At 45.6% G+C, this 27,874-nt stretch overlaps 1 protein-coding gene and 1 pseudogene across 1 annotated transcript in view; one reads left to right on the top strand and one right to left on the bottom strand.

Annotated features, from left to right (window-relative positions):
• Window positions 1-27,874, bottom strand: part of LOC139264391 (A disintegrin and metalloproteinase with thrombospondin motifs 16) — a 469,636-nt gene that overhangs the window by 392,176 nt on the left and 49,586 nt on the right. The window lies entirely within an intron of this gene.
• Window positions 3,996-4,235, top strand: LOC139264898 (U2 spliceosomal RNA; annotated as a pseudogene).

The following is a 27,874-nucleotide window of genomic DNA, read 5'->3' as shown; positions in this document are numbered from 1 at the left end:
CTTTGTTTTTGTTCCACATTTGTTTTGATACTTGTCACCATTATGCCCAAGCATATTCATTTGAACTGGATGCAGTGACACTAAAGATCTGGTGAAGTAGAACAACTATTGTACTAATAGCCTAGACCGAGAGGTTAGACTTTATACTGCATGTTAGAGAGCCCCAGTCATAAGTATTATAATAATTAAAACAGAATGAATTAAATATGTAGCACCAAATATTCATATCAATACAATTAGGAAAATAAAAATTTTATAATTTGGGCATTACCAGCATTCCTACAGGTTCCCCAAATGTATCCTTCTTTAATGGGTAATGTATTTTTAAAGTTAGCCAAACGAAGGGCCAAGTCATCTTAAAAAAACAAATCCCAAGTAGGTAAGTGATGTATGCGGAGCAGGTGATGAAAGTGCAAACTCAGGAGAGGAAACTCTCTCTAATTAGGCTTCCATTTATCTTCTGACCTACCGAACCCTTTGATGTCAGATCACATCGGTACTGGATTTATTTCATGTTCACAGACAATAAATTTCAGAAATCGGAAGCCACCGTCATTCTCACTGTGGTACTCGAGTTGTGTGCCCTTTCTATATCCCATTTGAAAAGATCAATGATGATTCATGCAGTTTTGTACATTTTCTTGTAACCTGCCTAAACCTGACCTAGCTCAGTTGGCTGTTCAGAGCCAACTGCATCACTCAACTGGAGATTATAAACTTTTTTCCCCCCAAATATTTATTTCTCAAAGATTAAACATTTTAGACCAGAAAAACCAAAGAAATTGCAATGTAGTACAAGCCATCATTGAATAATAAAATGCTTCAACAATATACCTGACCTGGGAATAGTTAGTAGCGACATATAAAAAAAAGTCTGTGGTAGGGAGAAAAACATGTTTGATTCCGAGCACTTACATTCCTCACTATGAAGAGAACACTCAGCACAATATTCCTGCACTCTATCAGAATGAGGGCTGTCTGTGTTGGGGAATGGAATATTCATTCTATCAGCATCAAGCGCTCCCAGATCAGTGACTAGTTGCCGACTGTCTGCTTTTTGAGTGGACCCACATTGCTGCCCCCCACCTTGCTCCATTCACATAGTGGTTGTAAAATGAAGTTTCTACCTCTGGCTCCAACAATGGGCTAGAAATTGCATAGCGACCTGTTTGGGACGATAACTTTTGTGCTCCTGCAAAGGTTTCACCAGGCGAAAAAGATTTGCAGCTGACAAGAACTTCCACTTTAGCGCTCCAAGAGGGAAGTGGAGCGCTAAATCAAGCGCCATCACTTCCCTTAGCGTGCTAAAGGGAGTGAGAAGGCCAGTAGCGGCAGAGTGCTGAGCAATGTTCTGCGCAGCGCTGCCGTCTTTAGAGGCTTCTGCCCTCACTTAAAGAGATGTTGGTTTCATTCAATCTTCATCATATGTCTGTGGGACTTGCACTAGGTGCATATCAGCCCCAAGCACTCTTGAGAGTGCAGGACTAACGAATCACTGGGAAATTAATAAATGTTGTTCTACCTGACCACCACTGTCTTTAAATAGCGCTCCCCAAGCAGCCAGCTGAGGTGACAACGCCGTCTGCAACTGATGTTGACACCTGGCGATGTTGCAGAGGCTGGTACGCGACAGTGGATCCAGGGTGGTAATGCCACAATCTATGGGGCGCTACAGAGCGAGACGGTAAGTGTTAGCGCCAGCGCAAAACCAGCAGGAAAGTTCGCAGACGTCGGTAATTTTGCCGTGCCCAGTCGGTAATCCCTTAGCGCCCCGTTACCGCCCTCCGTAGATGCTAATGGGAGGCGCAAACCAGGCCAATTTCATGTATTGTAATTTGCCTCTTTCGCACATGCATACAGGTTAATTATCATACTTTTTGGAATGTGAGTGAGCCAACCACAGAAACATTATATTGCCAACTAATACATGAATAGGAATTGTCAGGTATGGATCTGTATTTAACATCTCTTCTATCCATGCCTACAATATGACTCTAGTTAATGTTAACTACACAGCATCAGTCTCGGACAGTTACCGGACTCCTATCCACTTTGTATCAATTCAAAATAAGTTAGTATTAGAGCTCTGGAAAATGATCAATAAATCCTCAGAACTGACTGACAATTTCCTTCACATCACACGTACCTGGTATGACCAAGAGTGCTGAGTAGCCTCATGGTATTGAAGCTGCACAGAATACACCAGCCTGAGGCAACAATGAGCACTGATTAACATAGAACCTGTGACAACAGTGTATTGGAGCACTTTGTGTTTTACTGGCCTTTTGTATTTCTCCAGGCACCTGCCTCTGTCTCACTCTTATCCGATTGTAACCTGTGGTTAGAATGCATTAAACCTGTGTTTATACAGTCTGTACTTGTATTAACCTCAGAAAAAATGAACATCATTGGGACAGTGAAAATAAACCATGTTGGCCTTTTGTAGTATTATGTTTATAACATCAGTTCTTGTGTTTGTCCAGTTCTCTCAACATGTCTTTTTGTTTCCCTTGCACAACAATAAAAATAAACTTTATGTACAGAATCGAAAACAAATTCTGCATTGATGACAGGCTTTTTCACAACAGATAGTGTTAAGAAGGATCTCCTGGGCCCATGAAAAAGCCACAATGTTTTCACTGTAGCTGGTGAAATATGGTGTGAAATACCTACAAGTTATGACAAACAGCTTGTTGGCTTGAATTTTTTAAATATTTCAATTGATTGTGGTATATTCACAGTTGGGGCATGGGTGTTTTACGCTTTTTGATGTTGAATGAACTCATCAGGACTTCAATTGGATTAAAAAGGGAGGCAAGAGAATGTACTGCAAGGGGATATATTAGTAATTATATCCATTCCAGGATAAAATTACTTCTGACTTCAATGCTGAATCGCAATACATTTCAGAAGTGGGACGCGTCTGGGCATGATCTGAAACCCCCAAAATTAAAAAAATAAAGCTATCAGTTTTCAGCCTCCTTATAAAAGGAAGCCACTGAGGTACATGAATGATATTTCCTGGGGCGGGGGGAGTACTTTTCTCTGCATTTTGCAAACCGTCTCCTCTGGCATGTGCCTAAGACTCACCCCTAGTGGTGCTGGTGCCCTCCCATAATGTTAAGATTAGATGGCTTCCCATTGACCTCACATACTTTGGCAGGGTCAGCATCACAGGGCAAAGGCTGGCACATGCCATCACTGACACCAGGATGTCAAGTTCATGGATCTTCAGGCTTAGATTATCTTCATGCTACTGGGAGAAAGAAGTTTTAAAGTACATGAAGGAAAATAATTAAATCCTAAGTGAGAAATGGAGAGTACTTTTCCACAATACTGAGCAAATGTCACTTCCTTTTAAAAGAAATCAAATGCTACACGCATAGTCATTGCAAAGTACTGAAAATTTCAGCACCAAATTAAGTATTGAAAATTAAAATTTTCTCACGGATATGCTATAAAATAAGCCATGTGTCTTCAACACTTGTACTGCCCTTTAAGTTTTCAACTACTTCTGTTTTTTTTCCTTTTGAATATGAGCGAATGAATGTTCGATATACCTATAGCTTGAGTCTGTGTTCCACTGCATTTTTATTGTGATTACTTGTTTTCACATGTCATAGGTTTATATTCAGAGTTATTCAAGGGCTGTGACAGCTGTTTTGAAGCTATACATCAGTTTTTGTTATTCAACTTGCTGTGCATCAGTGCAACCTAATTTGCATATGTACCATGTCTACAGATGTACAGTATAAAAAATGTCAATGGTAGTGTAATCTGACAACAAATTTCATAGTGCACAACAGTATTTTCTTACTACTTACAAATCAGACACGACATCCAGGATTATTTTCCACCCCCACAATCCAGCACAAATGGCTCTATTGGGATTGCCCATCCATTGTACTGAACAATTGTGAGCACATTGTTCTGTACTCCATGGTAGCAGAAAGCACAGAAAACCTATGCAATTCAAGAGAACACTATGTACATGGAGCACTTCTCGGCCTTTTGGCTAAGATCATGCGTAACTGACCTGACAGGGGAGTAGCCACCATGACCTCCGGGTGGTTCTCCCTGGATCAGGAAGGTATATGCTTGCTTTTTTGGAAACAGGAGGTGGGTGGGGTGGCTTGACCCATCCACCTCCATGGAGGTGTGTGGGGGACCTGACCCATCCCACCTCCATGGCACGAACCTGGTATTGCAGTACTTCCAGGAACGGTGCAGTGGCTCTAGGCCTTTTGGCTAAGAGCATTGGCGCAGAGTGATCCTTGGCGTGTGCAAGGTGACCTCTGGCGTTTGTGATTTGACAAAGAATTGGAACGATTGGCTACGAATTTCACAAAAAAAAAAATCAAGAGAACACTATGTACATGGAGCACTATGATCTGTAAATACCTATGTAGTGCCATGTACAATGCAAGGTCTGTTTCATAATGCACGTGAAAAGAAAAATGTAAATGTACCATCACCCATTCCGTATACTGTATAGTGACATGTGTAATGTCATTTGTTGAATGTACTACAATGTATCCCGTATTGTACCGAATTGTACTTGAACTGAAAAGCAAGGAAATGTATGGAACGGAACTGCCGTAAGCACCCAAATGTAGTGTATGGGATTGCTAAATGTACTGAACAGCTTTTGAATGTAAAGTACAAATTTGTATATGAATAAAGTATATTTTGAAATAAAAAAAATGCAATTCAAGAGAACAAGACCTAGGACACCACATTATACAACAGGCCGACATGAACTCACCCTCTCTACAGTTTGTGTTTCTCTCTCCCTATCCCCCAGTTTCTCTCTTTCCCTTCCCCTCACAGTTTTTGTTTCTCTCTCTTCCTCTCCCTCGCAGTTTGTATTTCTCTCTCCCTCCCTCCCTTTTTCTCTCTCTCTCTCTCTCTCCCTCCCAGTTTTTGTTTCTCTCGGTCTCAGGACTCACCAGATGATTTTCATTAGCCCCGATGCCGCTATCCTCACAAGCAGTAAGGCAGCGGCATATTCCAAATAGTGGGAAGACCTGTAGTGATCTGACAGGCAAGTTGGTTGCCAGAGTGCTGTTTCTCCAGAGTTGCCAGCAGCAGTGCTCGTGAGACCAATCGCCCATTCCGGTAGACTCCTGCCAAAAACAGGAGGGTTGGGAAACTAATTTTCATCCTGTCCTTGCTCCTGCCCTTAAGCATTGAAGTGTTTGAGGCCAGTGGAGCTATAATTGACCTTATCACCTGATCTGGCTCATGGCTACTGAGTCTGCTGTTAATAGGGCACAAGATCCTCAAAACCCAGTTTTGCACAGTTCCTGCTTTTAGCAGCAAGAAAAGTCATTCCCATTGCTACCAACAACAAAAGTTCACCATAAAAAAGTACACAATTCGAAACTGAAGTATTGGCCTAGAAATTGGATACCGCCCGAAAACGGTCAGTGTCATGGCCCAGCGCCATTAAACTGCATCAGGTCAAATTAGTCTAGGTCGGACGCAAAATTTAAGCTTAATCCTCATTATAGTGCTAATCTCAGCACTAAAACCACAGCTCATTGGCTTATTGCTCAACAGGTGGACCAATATTGGATACAGTCTACTTCCCAGTCATGTTTGGTCCAGGCTTTATCCAGTACTTAAAGGGGAGGTGCATTGATGCAACAGGACCTCACTATCATTCCACTTGGAACTCCTCTTGGAGGCAGGAACTACTCCAAAGAGATGGCTGAGCCTCAGAACAGGGATTGAGCAAGACGATTGTCAGACGTGGCTGTGAAGGCACTGGTGGTGGCTATGAAGAGGAGGCAGGCGGTCCTCTTCCCACAAGCTGGCAGGAAGCCATTGGCCCATACATCCAGAAGGCTGTGGCAGGAGATATCCGATTATGTGACGGCCAACAGTTTTGGTCCCCAGGTCCTCCATCCAATGCCGCAAGAAGTTTAATGACCTCACACGGCAGGTCAGGGCGAGTGAAGGCTTCAGCAAATATCCCGCCATCTGCACCACAAGCCTCACACACTGCTCAGTGCACCCATAATCAAACATCCCCATCACTCACATACCAACAATCTCTACCTATCACCACTCAGCTCTCACAATCGGAGCTTCACTTCACCCTCACAACCTTACCACTGCAGAAACACTCACACCCACATCTCACACTATGCACACACAGACAACTATTTGACTATGGCAGGCACATCACCCAAACATATTGCACCATAAACACTCACACAGTTCCCTTCCCCTTGTAGGCTAAGGTCATGCACAATTGCCAGGAGCAGTGACAGTCAGAGGGGGCGTGGGGGGGGGGCGGGGAAGCCGTGATACAGGCCTTGAGCCAACTATAGGAGAGATTGCTCGAAATCATTGGACGGGACAATGGGTGAAGTTGAAGCCCTTGGGGACAATAACGCTATGGTCATTCCTAATCCTCTCACATCCCACTTCCCCCTCATCCCACAATCTTTTCTCACTTACAAGCTACAAATACTGTATGCAGGCATATCTTGCTCTCCCCCGCCAACCCCCTCACCACAACCCAACACTTGCGCCTTTTAGATAACCACGAACACTCGTAGACACCAGTACAGAAACTGGCACTGCGTGTAATTTAAAGGGTAGTGCAGATGCAGGATCTGCACTGGGATTGAGTGGGCTGCAGCAAGGCCAGGGGGCATGGATAGCTCAGAAACCAACTCCCCAAAGGGAGAGTTCATGCGCGAGTTCTGCTGCACACTACTCCGATGATGACCTCGATGGGTGGCCTTCAGAAGAAGAGTGATGGGCATGCACACCGAATTTCCAAAGATCCTCTTACAAATGTCAAGGAGCATGGAGGAGTCCGGCCCCACCATTGCACAGAGCTTGAAGCACATGATTTACAGGTTGGAAAAGATGAAAATTTCCCAGAGAGACTGTGTCGACCCAGGCATGATGCTACGTGTGATGGGTGATGTCACGGCTGCCACTGAGGCACAGGCGGAAGTGATCCAATGTCTTAGGGTGTTGCAGCAGACCAGCAATGTGTCCTCAACCAGATTGTTAGGAATGCAGAGGCGTCGCTCCAGAGGAATGGCAGTAGATTGGTCGAGCAGGACCCTACTATCCTCTCTCATAACGACAGCACTCCTACTCCCACCACTGCAACTCCATCATTGCCCTTGCCGCTGCCCTTCAGCCAGCTAGCCCAGACTGCTGCCGCTCATGCCCAAGTGCCGTCTAAGGCCGGGCCTTCTAGGTCCAGAGCTGTTTAAAGTTGTCTTGCAAGGCCATCCGAAATACCGCACCATCACCACCCCGCCCCTCCATTGGAAACTCAGTAGCCTTCCACCAGCCATGCTGCAGCCACTGAGGAAGCACTTGAGCAAGACAACAGGCACTAAGGGATTGCACAAGGGTGATTAGTTGATATAGTGTGTGTGAATTGATTCTTGATTAAATTTAATAACTTTGTTTGGAAGCTTTGTTTTGTGATGGCTCTCATTTCAGCTTTGTGCCCAGAAGCACGTTGTGATATTCCGTGATAGAGGGATGGTATGATGGGGATGCGATTGATGAGGATGTGGTGAACGACGGGGATCTCTGTTTCATTCACTGGAATCGGAGTCCGATGAGGCCTTCCTAAGGGGCTTTTGCAACCTGCCTCCTCCCTTCCTCTTCCTTCTCCTGCAATCCCTACTGACAAGGCCCTCATTATGGCCAAATTGTGATGCATGCAGCAGACCATCACAAAATGGGACACCGGCTCCGCCGAGTACAAGAAGGCTACTCCCGAGCGGTCAAGGCAGCGGAACCATTGCTTCAGTAGCCCGATGGTCTGCTCAACGATGATCCTGGTGGCAGCATGGCTCTCATTATATGAATACTCAGCATGAATGGTGGGGTTGAGGAGGGGAGTCACCAGCTAGGTGCAGAGCAGATAGCCCTTTTCTCCGAGCAGTCATCCTTGGGTTTGATGAGGAGGAAGGGAGGAGGCAGGCTACAAATGCCCCTTAGGAACGCCTCATCAGACTCAGATTCCAGTGAATGAAACCGAGACCCCCGTTGTTCACCACATCCTCATCAGCCACATCTGGAGATTGCTCGTACACCAGACTGATGCAGGATGAAGACATTGACCATCAGGAAGCACTGGCCGTGGTCGCACGACAACTGCACATTGAGTGGTAGCCTTTGTGGTTATGGAACATCTCAGGAATGACTTTGTGGGCACCGCATAGCAAGTGTATGCAGTCAATAACACACTGCACAATGGGGAAGCTCACTACCCTGGCAAAGTCACATGTACGCTCCTCCTGCTTCTCTGCTCAAAGAGAAGAAAATGTAGTCCCTTCTCCTGGTGTTGAGAGCCTCTGTGACCACCTGGATGCAGTAATTGACGGTGAACTGGGAGATGTTAGCTATGTCTCCTGCTGCAGACTGGAAGGATCCGCTGGCAAAGAAATTGAGGGCCACTAGGAGAGCCATGGTCGCTCTACTTGGAGGCTGGAGGTCTGGTTGCAGGACATGGCAGCATTCTGTGGCCATCTCCTTGGTGAAGCGGAGCCTCCTAATACACTGTTCCTCACTTAAGGATATAGGAGAACTGCTCTCTGAAGAGCTTAGGTGGGTAAGGCCTCTTGTTGAGCTCCCTCTGTGCACATCTTCTTCTCTTCTTCACTGACTCTGCTCCCTCTCCCAAGATAGTCAAGCGTGAGGGAACTGCCAGTGCAGCCCCCATGACTGTGAGCAAGTGCTGAGAGCCAAAGCCTTTAAATAAGAATGAAGGCATTCTCCACTCGCCGCAACACTCCCCATGACCATAGGGCCTTGAAAGGAGTTTATAAAGCTGCTGCAGTTGCAGAAAGTTCAACAGAGCCAGTCACACTGAAGGAGGAGGTCAGATGCAAGTTGTTGCTGATGATCCCTTTAAATACTGCTGTTGGAACCTCCTCGTCAATGCTTGTTCAGCTGGTCACAGTTAAGGCATGCCGAAAGTGGAGTGGCAAAGTTGAAAATGGCACATCAGGCATCATATGAACGTTGCACACTTACTGACGTCATGATCTGCATAAGCGACATAATTTTCACGAGTGTGGACATCGGCAGCGCTGCGCTGCCCAGCTGAAAATGGCAGCCACCGTGGGACCTGCTGGCAGCGAGCAGAAGTGCAGCGTGCAAGAATAAAAGTGTTTTGTGCATTGATTCTGTGTATGTATAAATGTTAAAAGTGTAGATTGTACAGGAAGGCCCATCTGTGTTGAAACAAAAGGAACCAAAATGAAAGCCCACATAGATGACACACGGCTTTTGTCCTTTGTTTTAATTGGAAAGACATTTTAGCTTAATCTAATCAAGAGGTGGGTGGGCTAGTCCAAACAGCCACATATGTGAGGACAGCCAATAAGGAACTGCCCTGGAACCAAGGTCCAATCGTGAGGCTTTCTGAGGAACAATGAACTTTAGGAGTATAAAGGACCCTGCACAACTTTTCGTTCTCTCACTTGGGAACACACGGCACGAGATATTACTTCTAAGACCAACTGAAACGACAAACCGTGTGTTCAAACCAGCCAGCCAAAGAGAAGTAATTGCTTGTTATTATAACTTCATTGTAGCTGTTATAAGATAAATGATCACTGCTGATAATGTGCATGAGTGTATATTTTTAATAAACTGCGCCAATTGTTTTGAAAGAATCGTCCCACTGTCAAATGTAAGTCCAGAGAAATTTAGAAATCTTATAAAGTAGAAACATAGAAAATAGGTGCAGGAGTAGGCCATTCGGCCCTTCGAACCTGCATCACCATTCAATAAGATCATTGCTGATCATTCCCTCAGTATCCCTTTCCTGCTTTTTCTCCATACCCCTTGATCCCCTTCACCATAAGGGCCACATCGAACTCCCTCTTGAATATATCCAATGAACTGGCATCAACAACTCTCTGCGGCAGGGAATTCCACAGGTAAACAATTCTCTGAGTGAAGAAGTTTCTCCTCATCTCAGTGTTAAATGGCCTACCCCGTTATCCTAAGATCGTGTCCCCTGGTTCTGGACTTCCCCAACATCGGGAACATTCTACCCACATCTAACCTGTCTAACCCCGTCAGAATCTTATATGTTTCTATGAGATCCCCTCTCATCCTTCAAAACTCCAGTGAATAAAAGCCCAGTTCATCCAGTCTCTCCTCATATGTCAGTCCAGCCATCCCTGGAATCAGTCTGGTGAACCTTCGCTGCACTCCCACAATCGCAAAAACATCCTTCCTCAGATTAGGAGACCAAAACTGAACACAATATTCCAGGTGAGGCCTCACCAAGGCCCTGTACAACTGCAGTAATACCTCCCCTGCTCCTATACTCAAATCCCCTAGCTATGAAGGCCAACATACCAATGGCCTTCTTCATCGCCTGCTGTACCTGTATGCCAACTTTCAATGACTGATGAACCATGACACCCAGGTCTCGTTGCACCTCCCCTTTTCCTAATCTGCCGCCATTCAGATAATATTCTGTCTTCGTGTTTTTGCCCCCAAAGTAGAGAACCTCACATTTATCCACATTATACTGCATTTGCCATGTATTTTCCCACTCACCTAACCTGTCCAAGTCACCCTGCAGCCTTTTAGCATCCCCCTCTCAGCTCACACCGCCAACCAGTTTAGTGTCATCTGCAAACTTGGAGATATTGCATTCAATTCCTTCATCTAAATCATTGATATATATTGTAAAGAGCTGGGGTCCCAGCACTGAGCCCTGCGGCACTCCACTAGTCACTGCCCGCCATTCTGAAAAGGACCCGTTTATCCCGACTCTCTGCTTCCTGTTTGCCAACCAGTTCTCTATCCACGTCAGTATATTACCCCCAATACCATGTGCTTTGATTTTGCATTCCGATCTCTTGTGTGGGACCTTGTCAAAAGCATTTTGAAAGTCCAAATACACTACATCCACTGGTTCTCCCTTGTCCACTCTACTAGTTACATCTTCAAAAAATTCCAGAAGATTTGTCAAGCATGATTTCCCCTTCATAAATCCATGCTGACTTGGACTGATCCTGTCACTACTTTCCAAATGCGCTGCTATTTCATCCTTAATAATTGATTCCAACATTTTCCCCATTACTGATGTCAGGCTAACCAGCCTATAATTAACTGTTTTCTCTCTCCCTCCTTTTTTAAAAAGTAGTGTTACATTAGCTACCCTCCAGTCCATAGGAACTGATCCAGATTCGATAGACTGTTGGAAAATGATCACCAATGCATCCACTATTTCTAGGGCCACTTCCTTAAGTACTCTGGGATGCAGACCATCAGGCCCCAGAGATTTATCAGCCTTCAATCCCATCAATTTCCCAAACAAAATTTCCTGCTTAATAAGGATATCCTTCAGTTCCTCCTTCTCACTAGACCCTCGGTCCCCTAGTACTTCCGGAAGGTTATTTTTGTCTTCCTTCGTGAAGACAGAACCAAAGTATTTGTTCAACTGGCCTGCCATTTATTTGTACCCCATTATAAATTCACCTGAATCTGACTGCAAGGGACCTACATTTGTCTTCACTAATCTTTTACTCTTCACATATCTATAGAAGCTTTTGCAGTCAGTTTTTATGTTCCTGGCAAGCTTCTTCTCATACTTTATTTCCCCCCTCCTAATTAAACCCTTTATCCTCCTCTGCTGAATTCTAAATTTCTCCCAGTCCTCAGGTTTGCTGCTTTTTCTGGCCAATTTATATGCCTCTTCCTTGGATTTAACACTATCCTTAATTTCCCTCGTTAGCCATGGTTGAGCCACCTTCCCCGTTTTATTTTTACTCCAGACAGGGATGTACAATTGCTGAAGTTCATCCATGTGATCTTTAAATGTTTGCCATTGTCTATCCACTGTCAACCCTTTAAGTATCATTTGCCGGTCTATTCTAGTCAATTCACACCTCAAACCATCGAAGTTACCTTTCCTTAAGTTCAGGACCCTAGTTTCTGAATTAACTGTGTCACTCTCCACCTTAATAAAGAATTCTACCATGTTATGGTCATTCTTCCCCAAGGGGCCTCGCTCAACAAGATTGCTAATTAGTCCTTTCTCATTACACATCACCCAGTCTAGGATGGCCAGCTCTCTAATTGGTTCCTCGACATATTGGTTTAGAAAACCATCTCGAATACACTCCAGGAAATCTTCCTCCACCGCATTGCTACCAGTTTGGTTAGCCCAATCAATATTTGGATTAAAGTCACCCATGATAACTGCGGTACCTTTATTGCACGCATCCATAATTTCTTGTTTGATGCTGTCCCCAACCTTACTACTACTGTTTGGTGGTCTGTACACAATTCCCACCAGCGTTTTCTGCCATTAGGTATTCCGTAGCTCCACCCATACCGATTCCACATCATCCAAGCTAATGTCCTTTCTTACTATTGCATTAATTTCCTCTTTAACCAGCAATGCCACCCCGCCTCCTTTTCCTTTCTGTCTATCCTTCCTGAATGTTGAATACCCCTGGATGTTGAGTTCCCAGCCTTGGTCACTCTGGAGCCATGTCTCCGTGATGGCAATTACATCATACCCGTTAACTGCTATCTGCGCAGTTAATTCGTCCACCTTATTCCGAATACTCCTCGCATTGAGACACAGAGCCTTCAGGCTTGTCTTTCTAACACAGTTTGCCCCTTTAGAATTTTGCTGTAATGTGGCCCTTTTTGCTTTTTACCTTAGGTTTCTCTGTCCTCCACTTTTACTTTTCTTCTATCTTTTGCTTCTGCCCCCATTCTCCGTGATGCCAATTACATCATACCCATTAACTGCTATCTGCGCAGTTAATTCGTCCACCTTAATCCAAATAATTCTCACATTGAGGCACAGAGCCTTCAGGCTTGTCTTTCTAACACACTTTGCCCTTTTAGAATTTTGCTGTAATGTGGCCCTTTTTGCCTTAGGTTTCTCTGTGCTCCACTTTTACTTTTTTTCTTTCTATCTTTTGCTTCTGCCCCCATTCTACTTCCCTCTGTCTCCCTGCGTAGGTTCCCATCCCCCTGCCATATTAGTTTAACTCATCTCCAACAGCACGAGCAAATACTCCCCTTAGGACATTGGTTCCTGTCCTGCCCAGGTGCAGACCATCCTGTTTGTACTGGTCCCACCTCCCCCAGAACCGATTCCAATGATACCAGGAATTTGAATCCCTCCCTTCTGCACCACTCCTCAAGCCATGTATTCATCTTAGCTATCCTGCGATTCCTACTCTGACTAGCATGTGATACTGGTAGCAATCCTGAGATTACTACTTTTGAGGACCTACTTTTTAAATTTAGCTCCTAGCTCCCTAAATTCGTCTCGTAGGATGTCATCCCGTCTTTTTTACCTATATCATTGGTACCTATATGCAGCACGACAACTGGCTGTTCACCCTCCCTTTTCAGAATCCCCTGCACCCGCTCCGAGACATCCTTGACCCTTGCACCAGAGAGGCAACATACCATCCTGGAGTCTCAGTTGCGGCTGCAGAAACATCTATCTATTCCCCTTACAATCGAATCCCCTATCACTACAGCTCTCCCACTCTTTTTCCTGCCCTCCTGTGCAGCAGAGCCACCCACGGTGCCATGAACTTGGCTGCTGCTGCTCTCCCCTGATGAGTCATCTCCCCCAACAGTACCCAAAGCAGTGTATCTGTTTTGCAGGGGGATAACCGCAGGGGACCTCTGCACTACCTTCCTTGCACTGCTCTTCCTGTTGGTCACTCATTCCCTATCTGGCTGTGTACCCTTTACCTGTGGTAAGACCAACTCACTAAACGTGCTATTCATGTCATTCTCAGCATCATGGATGCTCCAGAGTAAATCCACCCGTAGCTCCAGTGCTGCAATGCGGTCCATCAGGAGCTGTAGGCGGATGCACTTCCCGCACACATAATCGTCAGGGACACTGGAAGCGCCCCTGACTTCCCACAAAGTACAGGAGGAGCATAACACGTGTCCAAAGCTCTCCTCCCATGACTTAACCCTTAGATAAACTTAATTTGGAGCAACAATGCTAAAGGGTTACTTACTGATAAAGAAAATGAAAAACTACTTACTAATCACCAGCCAATCATTTACCCCCTTGGCTGTGACGTCACCTTTCGATTTTTTTCTACTTTTTTGCCCCCCTGCTGCAGCTATACCAGCTGGCCTCCTCTCCGACGCTCCTCGATCTCCCGCCAACGGATGGGCCTCCTATGAAATTGGTGGTCATAGGCGGTCCCTCGAACAAGGATGACTTGCTTCCACACGAGTTCACAGATGTTTCAATGAAGGACCCGATGTTCCAGTCCTGAACTCCAATTGAGGAGGTGGAAGATGCCTGTGCGTAGATTTTTTTTAAACATGCAGTGACCGTTGCCCATCAGCCACCACACGGGCTTGACAGAGCTAGGCCTTTATCCAGTGATAAGGGTTAACCAGGACAACTGGAGACCTGCTCTGCTGCACGGACTGAGTGCACACACATATCGCAGTGTGGACTGGCCTGTGCTGCCCCTGGGTCCTCGGCTCTTCTGGGCCCCGTACCCTCATTCGCCGCACCTCGGCCACAAACATTTGCCGCTCCTCCGCCACGATCCCTCATCACTCCTCCATCCCGATCACTCGTCGCAAGTTCGCCATGACTTTCCCACTCCTCCACTGTACCAGGGCCCTGCCGATGCTTCTGCCCACGCTCCAAACGGTGACCTGTGTCCTGATGACATCACCCAGTCGTCCACCTCAAAGCCGTCGCACATTTGTGTCGGCTCAAGCGGGAAGCTGCAGTGGCATGCTTATGCTCTTATACTCCCGACCTGCGGTGGTTTCCTCTCGCAGGTCGGGGTGGCCCACGATATTGCAGGGGCCCGGCCCTCCAGCTCCAAATTAGTGGAGAATGCGGGCAACTGGAGAGACAGCTTTTTGATGATTCTTTTGAACAATTGGAAATCTCAGGAGTTGCGATTCTAACCTGTGTTGCAACTATAATTGAAACAATTAAATGGATCGGGAATAATTGCGTCTTAAAAATAGAACGGTCATCTCGATAGTTGTAACTGTTTAAGAGTTGGGTTGGAACTGTTTAAGTGGGGACCCACCAGTAGTTATATTCAAAAGACACAGGATGAAGGGATTGGTCATGGATAGAAAGCCAACAATTAAAAATAATGTTGAGCTAGTTTATCAGGAGAAGTTATCTAAAAAGCTCCCGATACAAGACGTAGAAGAGTTAAAGGCACAGGCACAGCACGAGGGTAGACCTACGTCATTTGGGGAGATGGTATGCAGGTACAGCAGACAGTTAAGAAAGCAAATGGCATGTTGGCCTTCATAGCGAGGGGATTTGAGTACAGGGGCAGGGAGGTATTACTACAGTTGTACAGGGCCTTGGTGAGGCCACACCTGGAGTATTGTGTACAGTTTTAGTCTCCTAACTTAAGGAAGGACATTCTTGCAATTGAGGGAGTGCAGCGAAGGTTCACCAGACTGATTCCCGGGATGGCGGGACTGACATATCAAGAAAGACTGGATCAACTGGGCTTGTATTCACTGGAGTTCAGAAGAATGAGAGGGGATCTCATAGAAACGTTTAAAATTCTGACGGGTTTAGACAGGTTAGATGCAGGAACATTGTTCCCAATGTTGGGGAAGTCCAGAACCAGGGGTCACAGACTAAGGATAAGGGGTAAGCCATTTAGGACCGAGATGAGGAGAAACTTCTTCACCCAGAGAGTGGTGAACCTGTGGAATTCTCTACCACAGAAAGTTGTTGAGGCCAATTCACTAAATATATTCAAAAAGCGAGTTAGATGTAGTCCTTACTACTAGGGGGATCAAGGGGTATGGCGAGAAAGCAGGAATGGGATAATGAAGTTGCATGTTCAGCCATGAACTCATTGAATGGCAGTGCAGGCTCGAAGGGCTGAATGGCCCACTCCTGCACCTATTTTCTATGATTCTATGGTGAAACTTATGCAGGAGAGGGTAAATCGGGGAGAGCGGAGATCAAAATGGGCAAACAGGCTCGTGGCATTTAGCGCTTTTTATTGTGCCAGGCGAGATGAGGAATTAATGAGGCAAGACGCCAAAGTGATACAAGATTTGAAAGAATTGCAAGTAAGAGAGATTCAGTTAAGAGAGAGATTTAAGGTATAAAACAGCAAAAGGAAGGAGGCCTCCAACTTGTGAAGCAGTTAAAAGAGGGAGAAATACAGTATTTAAGACAAGAAATTGGCCACTTAAACCACAGGATTAAGCAATTAGAAAGAGGGGCCGAACAGGCAGCTTCACTGCTACAACAACAAAGTCTCTCAAACTTAAATGCCACCGCAGCCATTGTTGAAGCAAATGAAAACAAATTAGAGTTTAAAAAAAAAAAAATTGGAAAACTTGAGGTTCTAGCAAGAGATAGAAGATGCTAGAGGTGCGTTAAGAGAAGTTATTAAGAAGCCACATAAGGAGGCAGATCAATCCCAGTGCCAACTAAAAATAGCGAGGCTAAAAAGTAAGTTAGGGGAGCTGCAGGCCCTGGTATCCGCAGTAACACGGGCAGCCATAACAGAGATTGATGGGGATTATACTGACTTCCGTCCTCTTCCCAAGGAGAGTGGTGTAGAATGGGATACCTTGGAGACACAAGAGCCAATCGTAGCCATAGTAACTGCTTCTTCACGACATAATGCGCAAGACAACATTACCAATAACCATACCGATTCACGGCCCATATCTGGCGCTGACACTACGGCGTGGAGCCACGAGTTGGGGCCCATTAATGATGGGGACGACCCACTGGAGTTAATAGGAGGTGGGCAAATTTCAGGAGGGGTCACCCCGAGTTGGAGGAGAGAGCGTTAACACAAGTCCTCTTCTTGGCCTGTTCCACTTCCCTAAAACATAATCTGCCAGAAGCAGTCCTCCAGCCTGCCGCAGCGGCCGATATACTTATGACCGAGATCCTAAACCATTTAGGGATACGAAACTTGAACAGTGGCTCTGCTTAATCAGACCAAGCAGCGCCCAGAAGTGACCCCTAGAGCCTTCCGTAATCGTCTGTATGATATCTATCAACGTATGCAGAACCGGGCACCCGCAAATGCTACAGTAGGAAAGAATCAGAAACAATTTAAATCGATGTTCCTGACCCAACTCCACCCTTTAGTTAAAACCACCCTGGGAATAGCCATGAGGCCCACCAATCAGTGGACAGATAGAGTCCAACGCTCAAATAGCCTGGGAGATGGTAAAAGACCAGTTAAGGAGGCAGTCACCACCCACTGCAAATAAACCAGTGTCAATGTTGGAGGGATCTTGAAACTACCCCTTGAAGGGACAGTGCTTTAATTGTAAGAAGTTAGGCCACTTAGCAAAAGACTGCAGCAGACCCAGACCAGCACCGACTACATGATGTAATGTATAGATACCTCCCGAGGGACGAATCCAAGCCCTCTGGGACAGATCAAAGATTGGATAAATTGATAACCCTTGAACAAACACAAATTGCCACGGGGAGGATGCAAAATTATTTATCGGTGCACACAATCGCTGTGCACACTCATTAGAGAGACCCATTCCAGGATCGACTCTATGACAGCATTCGACCCCCAAAGATTGGTCAGAAGTGGGGTTCCGACATGATGGTAGTGGGAGACCAGTAGTTCGTGTTGTCTTAAAAGGGGGCAGACAGCAGAGTATGCTTATCGATACTGACTCAGCTATTACCATCATCCACACCCCATACCCTGAACGCCATGCAGCGGTGGGCAAGGGTTATATGACCCTTAAAGGGTTTAACGTGCTACAGGGAAGGCCACTGAACTTCAGTTGGGAGGCCTCACCTGTAAAGATCCCAGCACCTATGCTGATGACCACCCCTGACGGAAGGGGAATTTTAGGGACTGATGTGTTGGATCAGTATGGTGCGGTGATAGATTATAATCAGGACTGTGTTTGGATGGGATTGGCAAATAAGGCAGTAGTGATAGAAATTTCAGATGCTCACTCGGTTTTTGCTATTAAAAAGCCATCTGAGTATGGCGCTTCAGGGAGTGAAAATGAAGCTGTGGCGAAATTAATTCAGGAACACCTGGCGGTGTTTGCCAAGTGCAAGCATGACTGTGGAAAAATGGCAGGCGAGGAATCTTTTGAGGGACCCCCCACTCATTCACTAAACAGTACCCCTTCCCAAGGGAGGGTCACCCTTACATCCGAGATACCATAAAATTCCTAGTCGAGCAGGGTGTTTTTAGGAAAGGCACTTTCACGACCAATTCACCCGCATGGCCGGTTAAAAAGCCTGATAGCAGCTGGCGACTGACTATTGATTACAGAAAGTTAAATTCTGTAACACCAGCTCACCGGTAGTAAGAGAAACTCCTACCATATTATCTCAAATTCCTGCTGGTTCCAAGTACTTCTCGACCATCGACATCACCAATGGATTCTTTTAAAGGGGAAGACCAGTATAAATTTGCATTCACATTTGAGGACCAGAGCTATACCTGAACATGCTTGCCTCAGGGGTTTCACAATGCCCACACGATATTCCACAAAAGAATGGCTGCAATTCTAAATGACTTTTCCCGCCCTTCCTGCTTGCTGCAGTATGTAGACGACCTACTGCTGAAAACCGACAGCATGGAGGAGCATCTGTCCCTTTTGCACGAACTTTTGACATTGTTGGCTCAGGCGGAACTAAAGATGAATCCCCATAAGGCTCAATTAGTAAAAGAACGGGTCACCTTTCTAGGAGTGTCCATTTCTCCAGAGAGATCATTCCCCGACTCTCTCAGGTGGAGATAATACAGCAACTGCCATTACCCACTTCGAAAACAGCCCTACGATCATTCTTGGATTTGGTGGGGTACCAAAGGAACTTTATCCCAGGCTTTGCAGAGTGTGCAAAGCCCCTGTATGATTTAATAAAACTGCAGGGTGACGACTAATGCCTGGCATGGACTGATACCCACACCCAGTCTGTGGCTAAATTTAAAACTGCAGTGATACAGGCAGCATGTCTGATCCCTCCTGACCCCACGTAGCCCTTCCATTTGGAGGTCGGGGCCACAGAGCAAAGCCTCACTGCAGTTCTGTGCCAAATGCGAGCTGATCGACTGCAGCCCATTGCATATGCATCTTGAATCCTGCAGGGGGCAGAAAAGACGTATACCGCATGCTAGCGCCATCTACTGGCCGTCTCCTGGTCGGTACATCACTTTACCTTTATTACTGGGTTACAGGCTACAATCCTGCACAGTGGACACACACCTCTGAAACTACTGATGAAACCTGGAGATTCGTTAGTTTCCTCGCAGCACCTCAGCAAATGGACATTGGAATTTATGGAAAGAGACATTGATACCATTTCCAAAGCCACCACCTTGCTGCCACAATTTCTGATCTATGAGGGGGACCCGCATGAATGTCCGTTACCCCTGATTAACTTTGAGAGCAATGCTGTGCAGAAAGAGCCCATACAGGATGCCCCAGATGTCTACATCGATGGGTCCTCATATCACATTGAGGGATCCCCTCACACCGGATATGCTGTGGTATTGCCAGAAACATCCAGCGAAGATGCAACAGATAGTCTTCACAATATGCAGAAATCGCCGCACTTCTAACTGCTGTGAAGGAAACCTCAGATAGACCCATGAATATTTGGTCCGATAGTGTCTATGCTATAAACACCATGCTCTCCTTGCCCCATACCACAAAAATGACTATTGTACGATAGACGGTAAGGCCCTGGTCCATGGGCCCTGGTTACGCCTGTTCTGGTCATATCTTAAACAGCAATCCCAGCCCTGCTTCATGGGAAAGGTAGCAGCCCATAGAAAGGGGTCCACATAGTGAGGGAAATTCCAGAGCAGACAGAACAAGCAGACAGCCAAGGATGCTGTGATTGATGGGGAGATAGTAAGGCCTCCCCAACAGATCACCTAGATTTAAAATGCCTGCAGCAGCAATACTGGTCGTATGCTGTTGTAAGCGCCTAGCACGAGGAAGGCAGACCCCTTCCTCAACCAACAGCCTGGGCTCCCAATACCATACTAGTCACTGCCCCTGACTCATGAGTAGTTGCTGATGTTCAAAAGAAAGCCAAACGCCTGCCCGGTGGTGTGTGTTCCACCAGAGATAGGTCAGGAACTGCCTTCTCTCCTTCACTCCCATCCCACAGCAGTACACTATTCAGCCCTGGTATCTTCTACAAGGTAGCATCCACAGCTTGGTGGCCTTCCATGAGGGAAACAATCGACCAATACGTGGCACAATGCCTACTGTGCCTGCAATACAATCCTCCCGCATGCACTAACCGAGCCTTGCTTCAAAGCGCACCCCCACCTCTAGGGCCATGGACTCCCCTCCAGATAGATTTCATTGGACCACTTCCACAGGCGCAAGGCAATTTTCAGCATGCCCTAGTGGTGGTGGATCAATTCACTAAATGGATCGAAGCATTCCCCTGCTGCTCCAACACCGCAAAGACAGCAGCCAAAACACTATTGAATCATGTGTTTTGTAGGTGGGGAGTACCAGTACAAGTGGACAGTGATCAATGGTCACACTTTACCGGTAAAATTTTTACCCACCTGCAGGAAATGTTGGGGATAAAACACAAATTACATAATACTCACCACCCCCAGTCGTCCGGAGGGGTCAAAAGGGGGAACAGGACCCTCAAGTTAATGTTAAAAAAATTGTGCGCGGACCACCCCACTCAATGGGCTAACATGCTGCCAATGTGCTTAATGGCAATGAGGTTCACACATCATAGAACAACAGGGATCTTCCCATATCAGGCCATGACGGGGAGGCTCATGAGAACAGGCCATCTAACACTAACAGGGATGAGTCCCCTGACAATGAAAACATGTAGTTTCAAGTGGCTGGTATGGTGTTCCTAACACAGATGAGACTGCACACAGGGAGGTTAAAGTAACAGTGACCTCAGTCTTTAAAAAGACACTCCAGAGGAACAGGCCTTAGGGCCCGGCTTATAAACAATGCTCCCAAGGGATGCTGGGATCCCTTGGGACTTCAGGGGATGAGCTCCCTGGTGGCGGAACATGGGAGTGCATGCTTAACAGATACACAACATCACTCCCCGCCCCCCTCCCCCAAAAGTCAAAGTGAAAACTATTTACAAGGTGAGGCGGTCGGGAGCCTTTCTTTCCCTGGTGGACCGCCTCGGTACAAATGTCTGTTCTGGTGTGTTGGCTGTGCCCTCGCTGGGCTGGCGTGTTGTTTGCCCTGCAGGGCTGCTAGGTGAGCCTGACCTTGCTGGGCTGTTGGGCGTGATGGGTTCGATTTCCTGGTACGACGTGGGGTCGTTGATCCTTTGGGTGTGCGTTGTGGGCTCGGAAATGCTGGTGTCTGCAGTGGGTTGTTCAGGGCAGTCTGTGAACCGCAGCCTCATTTTGTCCAGGTGCTTTCTGCAAATTTGTCCATTGTCTAGTTTAACTACAAACACCCTGTTCCCTTCTTTAGCTATCACCGTGCCTGTGATCCACTTGGGACCATGTCCATAGTTTAGCACATACACAGGGTCATTCAGATCAGTTTCCCGTGACACAGTGGCGCGACCATTGTTTACATTTTGTTGCTGCCGGCTGCTTGCTACCTCATCATGCAGGTTGGGATGAACCAGCGAGAGTCTAGTTTTAAGTGTCCTTTTCATGAGTAGTTCAGCCGGGGGCACCCCTGTGAGTGAGTGGGGTCTCGTGCGGTAGCTGAGCAGTACTCGGGACAGGCGGCTTTGGAGTGAGCCTTCTGTGACTCGTTTAAGGCTCTGTTTGATTGTTTGTACTGCCCGCTCTGCCTGCCCATTAGAGGCTGGTTTAAACGAGGCCGAGGTGACATATTTGATCCCATTGCGAGTCATGAATTCTTTAAATTCGGCACTGGTGAAACATGGCCCGTTGTCACTGACCAGTATGTCAGGCAGGCCGTGGGTGGCAAACAAATTAAAAAGTACTTTGAAAAGAAAGTACGTCCCTTTGAATACGAGGTGGGAGACTCGGTAATGATTCCAACTTATGGGAAGAAGCTGCTGCCTTTGAGCCCGGATGGTGGGGACCGCATAAGATTATAGTCCGATTGAACCCCACGGTCTATTTGATTCAGTTACCGGGGAAAAAGGGTATTAAGTACAAGAAGTGGTTTTACATTAATCAGTTAAAAACTACCAAAGAGTAAATACTGCACTGATCTCGTTTCCCACAGACTATGTTACAGATCCTCACAATTGTCAGGATGACACTGGCCAAGACCGAAGCCGAGGGAAGATGGAGAAGCGGGAGCTGCAGCATGACTCACGGACATCATCAATCATCAATGTGCTGTGAGAAGCGACGGTGCACTGAAGATACGGGAAGGGGAGAGTCTCCGCTGGAGATAGTAATGGACTATAATAAATCCCCGACGAGGTGGGGACCAAGTCAGGCCACCCACTTTTCTTTCTCTCCCGCTCAATACGAGGGGTCTGTAAAAATAAGTGTTTATTAATTGATTCTGTGCATGTGTAAATGTTAAAAGTGTAGATTATACGGGAAGACCCGTCTGTGTTGAAACAAAAGGAATCAAAAATGAAAGCCCCCACAGATGCCACACAGCTTTTGTCCTTTGTTTTAATTGGAAAGACATTTTAGCATAATCTAATCAAGAGGTGGGTGGGCTAGTCCAAACAGCCACATATGTGAGGGGAGCTAATAAGGAACTGCCCTGGAACCAAGGTCCAAACATAAGGCTTTCTGATGAACAATGAAGTTTTGGAGTATAAAGAAACCTGCAGCAACTTTTCGTTCTCTCTCTTGGGAACTCACGGCATGAGATATTCCTTCCAAGACCAGTTGAAACGGCAAGCCGTGTGTTCAAACCAGCCAGCCAAAGAGAAGTAATTGTTTGTTATTATAACCTCATTGTAGCTCTGTTATAAGATAACTGATCACTGCTGATAATGTGCATGTATGTTTTTAATAAACTGTGCCAATTGTTTTGAAAGAATCGTCTCGCCGTCAAATGTAAGCCCAGAGAGATTTAGAAATCTTATAGCGGCCACCATTTTCTTTCCATGAATCGGGCGGTAATGGTCAGTGCTAAACCCCAGAATTTTTAGCCCCTTGTCTACGAATGCAGGCTTTACTTTCCACCCATAGTTAACACAACCCACATGCACTTTGATCTGTATCTCAAAGGAGCCTTTTAGTTTTGCTAACACATTGTCAAGAGATGCTGCACATATTCACTTTGTTCTTCTTTAGAAAGGCAATCCAGGCTTCTTTTAACTGTTTCCAACTTAAATGCATTCAGGTATGCAATTCACCACCAATTATGCTATTTATGCATTAAATTTCAATGCGTTTTTTTTTCAAATCCACTTTGTGAGGTAGGATACTCATGATTTAATAATGTAAGGATAAATTCCAAATGGCGACAGAAATGTTGGGCCCTCAGTTTAGGACTGGAAGCAAGTCTTCTTTGATTCCAAGGTACTGTCTATGATGATGACGACATCACATATTAGGGTCAATTTTCACTCTCTTCGCCTGGTGTTAACAGGGTGGTAATGGCCTCAACACGAGGTCAGTAGCCCCATTGCCCCATTAATATCAGCAATACGGCTGGCGCCATTTTTAAAGGGGCCTGCTTCGGAATGTAAAAGGCGCACACTTGTTTCAAGTGACAGGCCTCTTTTAATATGGAAATTGGGGTCCTATGATATAAATGGGACCCTGATTACCATTTTAAGTTAGGAACTGGTCGGAACCTATGTAGTGCAAGCTGTGCCCTGTTCCACAGGCGATGGAGCAGAAGAGGTCCAGCAAAGCTCTTGAATTAGGTTTGTGGGCCCTGGAGGTGCAGGAGTACACCTCCGAGGTTCATAAAAATAAACGGGGCTGCTGCCACCCTGGGCTCCCCACCCTCCGTGATCGCACCCACTCCCCCACCACTTACCTTCGCGGCAGTCCATTTTCCTTTGTCAAATAGACGAGTTGCATTGGAATGCCAGTGTGGTGCTCTACAGCTCACCTGGTGAATGTGAATGAGGCCTGAACCGCAAAACCACAGGGGCCATTTGCACCGTAATTAGTGCACTCCACCATTATATTAGCAATACTGAAGAGTACCATGCGAACAAGGAGAGACTGGCTTAAGAAATTCAAATGGCTATGCTGGAGTTAGGATCAATGCAGTAATGTCAAGTTGGTGTCAGCATGGGTTAATTGGTAGTACTTGGTTTCCTTTGAATCAAAAGGTTGTGGGTTCAAGCCCCATACAAGAATTTCAGCACATGGACACTTCAATCCAGTGCAGAAAGAGTGCTGCACTGTCAGAGGAGCGGGTCCTTCAGATGAGATGGGTAACTGAAGCCCTGTCCTGTCTATATCTCAATTGTCGCTGCACTTCAAAGTAATCATTGTAAGTGAAGCACTTTTGAGGTGCTTCCATTTCAATGGAAGTCTAGTTGCTTTCAAAAGGAAGTTGCGAGCAGAGGTACAAGTCATGGAAAGTACATTTCAAAAGTAAAGATTTTTCAGGCCTATCTTTCTGTCTTGGCAGAATTCTGTATTACTGGCTTGGTTTGTTAGTGTGGCACCCAATTTTCTGAGGTCAACTCAGATTCAAATGGGGCATGTCAGTGATGGTCATGAAAATTGCACATAAGGCAGTCACATTGGTTAATGGAAAAATAAAATCTACAATAGACCAGTGACCAAGCCATGTCTGTTGTAATATAATTTAGCACCTATAGTAGTTAGCCAAAAAGATATTTCCTCCCATCAAGTTCACAACAATTTCTTCAGAATTGTATTTATTTTGTAGGATGAAAAATTCCTGTACAAGCACCATCAGGGCTAATCTTTATCAGGTAGGGAGCAAATTTTTCTCCTCTGCCCTAATGGTGTATTCAATTTTGTGACCCAACTCACAACAAATAAAACAAATCCAATGAGGAGTGTCAAGTCTTGGATTACAGTTTAGTTCAGATTCCCGGGATGAGTGTGTAATTTTAACCTAACCCACCCATTGCGAAACCGATAGAATCGGGTGCGACTCTAGTTTTACACCTCGCCCGATTGTTATTCTCTATTGAAGTCAATGGAGAGTAATATTGGGCGTGGTGTAAAACCAGCACTCCACCTGATCTCATGGGTTTCCCACCCACCGAGTTGGGTTAAAATTACCCGTGTTCAATGAGTACCTTGTTAGTTCAGTGGATTTCGCTCTCTGCTCCTAGTCAGAGAGTTCAGAGCTCAATCGCCACTCCAAAACGGAGTTCATAAACTAGGCTGAACCCAGTATCCTGAGCCAACATACTCCCTCAGCCAACACTACCAAAAACATGCCATTTATCTCATTTGCTGTTTGTGGGATCTTACTGTATGAAAATTGGCTGCTGTGTTTGTCTACATTACAATAGTGACTCTGCTTAAAAAAATAATTAATTGGTTGAGACGTGCTTCGAGAGGTGGCAAGGATGTGAAATGTGTTGTTTAAATGCAATTTATTTAGTTCTTTATTCTACAGCCCAGATTTTTCAGTATTGGCATTATGTCCACCAGAATGACGATTGGGGAGTTTTAGACAGGCTTAAATAGAAATGCGCAAGTTGCACCCCATTTTCTGAGGTCAGCTCATTAGCATAGCTTCAGGTACAGATTTGGACAGGTTTAGGGAGCACACAAGTGGTGGGGGCAGAAAATCTAAATAGATGTGTCATAATAGGGGGACAAAAGTTCTGAAAGACTTTGGAAAGCCTCAAAGGGAATCTCAACCCATTAAAAGCTGTTACCGACACTGATGGGGCAAGGGATAAAGGTCAGGCAAAAATGAAATTGAAGGAAATCCAGTGTGCAGTTGCGAGACTTCTGGAAAGTAATGGAGCTCCACAACACGCAAATTGTTTAATGGGCATTGATGTGGAGGTGGTTCTCCAAATGACAGTTGAGATCGGTTGCTCTCCATGCCATGCCAGTCCATCGCACAATATCGCTAGATCAGCAGTACAGCAAACCTGCAAGGAGGTGGCCACAGCTGACTTTTACTATCACTGGATGTGCCAGCCATACACTGCATGGGAGCTGCAGCTGTCCTTTCAGCTAATGGTTCAGCACTGCATCTGCCTCTCAGCTGACCCAGACCAGTGAGGAGAGAGAGTTCGGTATAGTCACTGCCAGGGTGTGCAGAATTGTTGATGGCATCTTAGCAGGTGCTGCCAACCTTGGGGCAGTGGGGGGAGGTGGGGCTTCTTTCATGCAATACCACTGAAAGCATAATATTAAAGCTGATTCTGTTAGCTCCTGGCATTGAATGACACTCACAAGGAACAATGGCTGAGAAATTGCAGACATGAAGTACCTGACTTCTAGGTCTTGCCATCAACTAGAAACCTTAGATGCCTATTTCTTGTGTGTTTTTTTTGTCAGGCAACCTGCACACTAGAAAATAGCATGCAGAAATAACACACCCACAAATTAATACAGTATTTAAATTATGCATCTGCCAGTTTGAGACAAGTGCTTCAATCATTACTAGTCCTGCTACTTGTAAAAGCATCAGAACAAAAACTTGGCATATTTCTGGCCATTTTGGTTGATACTGACTGCCAGAAAATTGGGCTGTACTCAGAAAAATGGGGCTTACCTCTATAATTGCATGGCTGTCAGAATCTAGATTGCAAGAGATTGTTCTCTAAATCATTCTCAATTTCCAAAATGCTATTATTTGAAATCTCTTAAGCCAAATGTATTATTTCAGTATTATTATACATGTTAAGATTCTAAAGTATCCTAACTATAAAAAAAATAGTAGTTAATTGTCAAGTCTACATCGACAATTCCAATCAGGAGAGGCATCTGTAGAGGCATCACATTGCAGTACTCACACATATACAGTGTCTCATTACCAGCATGTGCACTGCATGAAGGATAAAGTTTACACTGGAGAAGCTCCAGCTCTGTGAAAGAATTGCTGTGCTTACAGGTGGCTGGCTTAATTCCAAATAGAATTCAAATAGATTGCTGAAGTAACTCCAATCGCCTACATAAACAATGCTATTCGCTGCCAGGGAGTGATGCAAGTACAGCAGCCCTTTACTAGACAGAATATTGAAGCCATGATCGCAGATTGACTGAACACACTTTATAGTCTCACACCAAAAATCAAAAATGTATTTAAGTACAAAATGTATTTTAAAATTTTTACAAATCAAATCACATGCTACAATTGGTGACAGTTCACAAAACTGGGCAGATGTAGTTGGTTATAGATTTGGCAACAAATATTGTAAACCGACACAGTCACACTGAAAAAAGATGCTTCTATTATTATACTGCCCCAATAGGTCAATGGTTACACCAGTGAGTAGTTGAGCCAAGCAGATCAGGATACCCACTCTCCGTCCCGTTCCCCACCCCCCACACACTCCCCCACCCACCAATTAAATCCCTGATCTATGCAGAGTTAGCAGATCTCAAGCTGTGGGAGCAGTACAAGCACTAGAATTTGCCTCAGCATCCCTAGGCTAGAGGGGGAGGAAATGTATAATTGACAAAAGGTCCTGATTCTGCTCAGTATCTGGGCGAGGACAGGATCAGGATCAGTTGCGATGCCTTTAAAGTTATGTAATCTGAGAGCACTCACTATTTTGGCTCGCAAGTGAGGTGTTAGAGGCACAAAAACCTGTGGAAATGTACTTCAGCACAGAGTCAACATATTCAAGTGAGGCAGAAATTGGCAGAAAAAGGTAAAAAATAAAGAGCCGTGAAATTCCACATCCCTCACGGGATGGAATTGTGGTGAAGTTGTGGTGGAGGGACTGGAGTGAAATTTGGGCAGAACCTGGATCCATTGGGAATTTTGTCACATTTACACCGGGTTGGAATTCCCAATTGGGCAGAGG

The sequence above is a fragment of the Pristiophorus japonicus genome, chromosome 5 (assembly GCF_044704955.1).
Source record: "Pristiophorus japonicus isolate sPriJap1 chromosome 5, sPriJap1.hap1, whole genome shotgun sequence".
Taxonomy (NCBI): Eukaryota; Metazoa; Chordata; class Chondrichthyes; family Pristiophoridae; genus Pristiophorus; species Pristiophorus japonicus.
The sequence above is the reverse complement of the archived record's forward strand: the minus strand, read 5'-3'. Positions and strand labels throughout refer to the sequence as shown.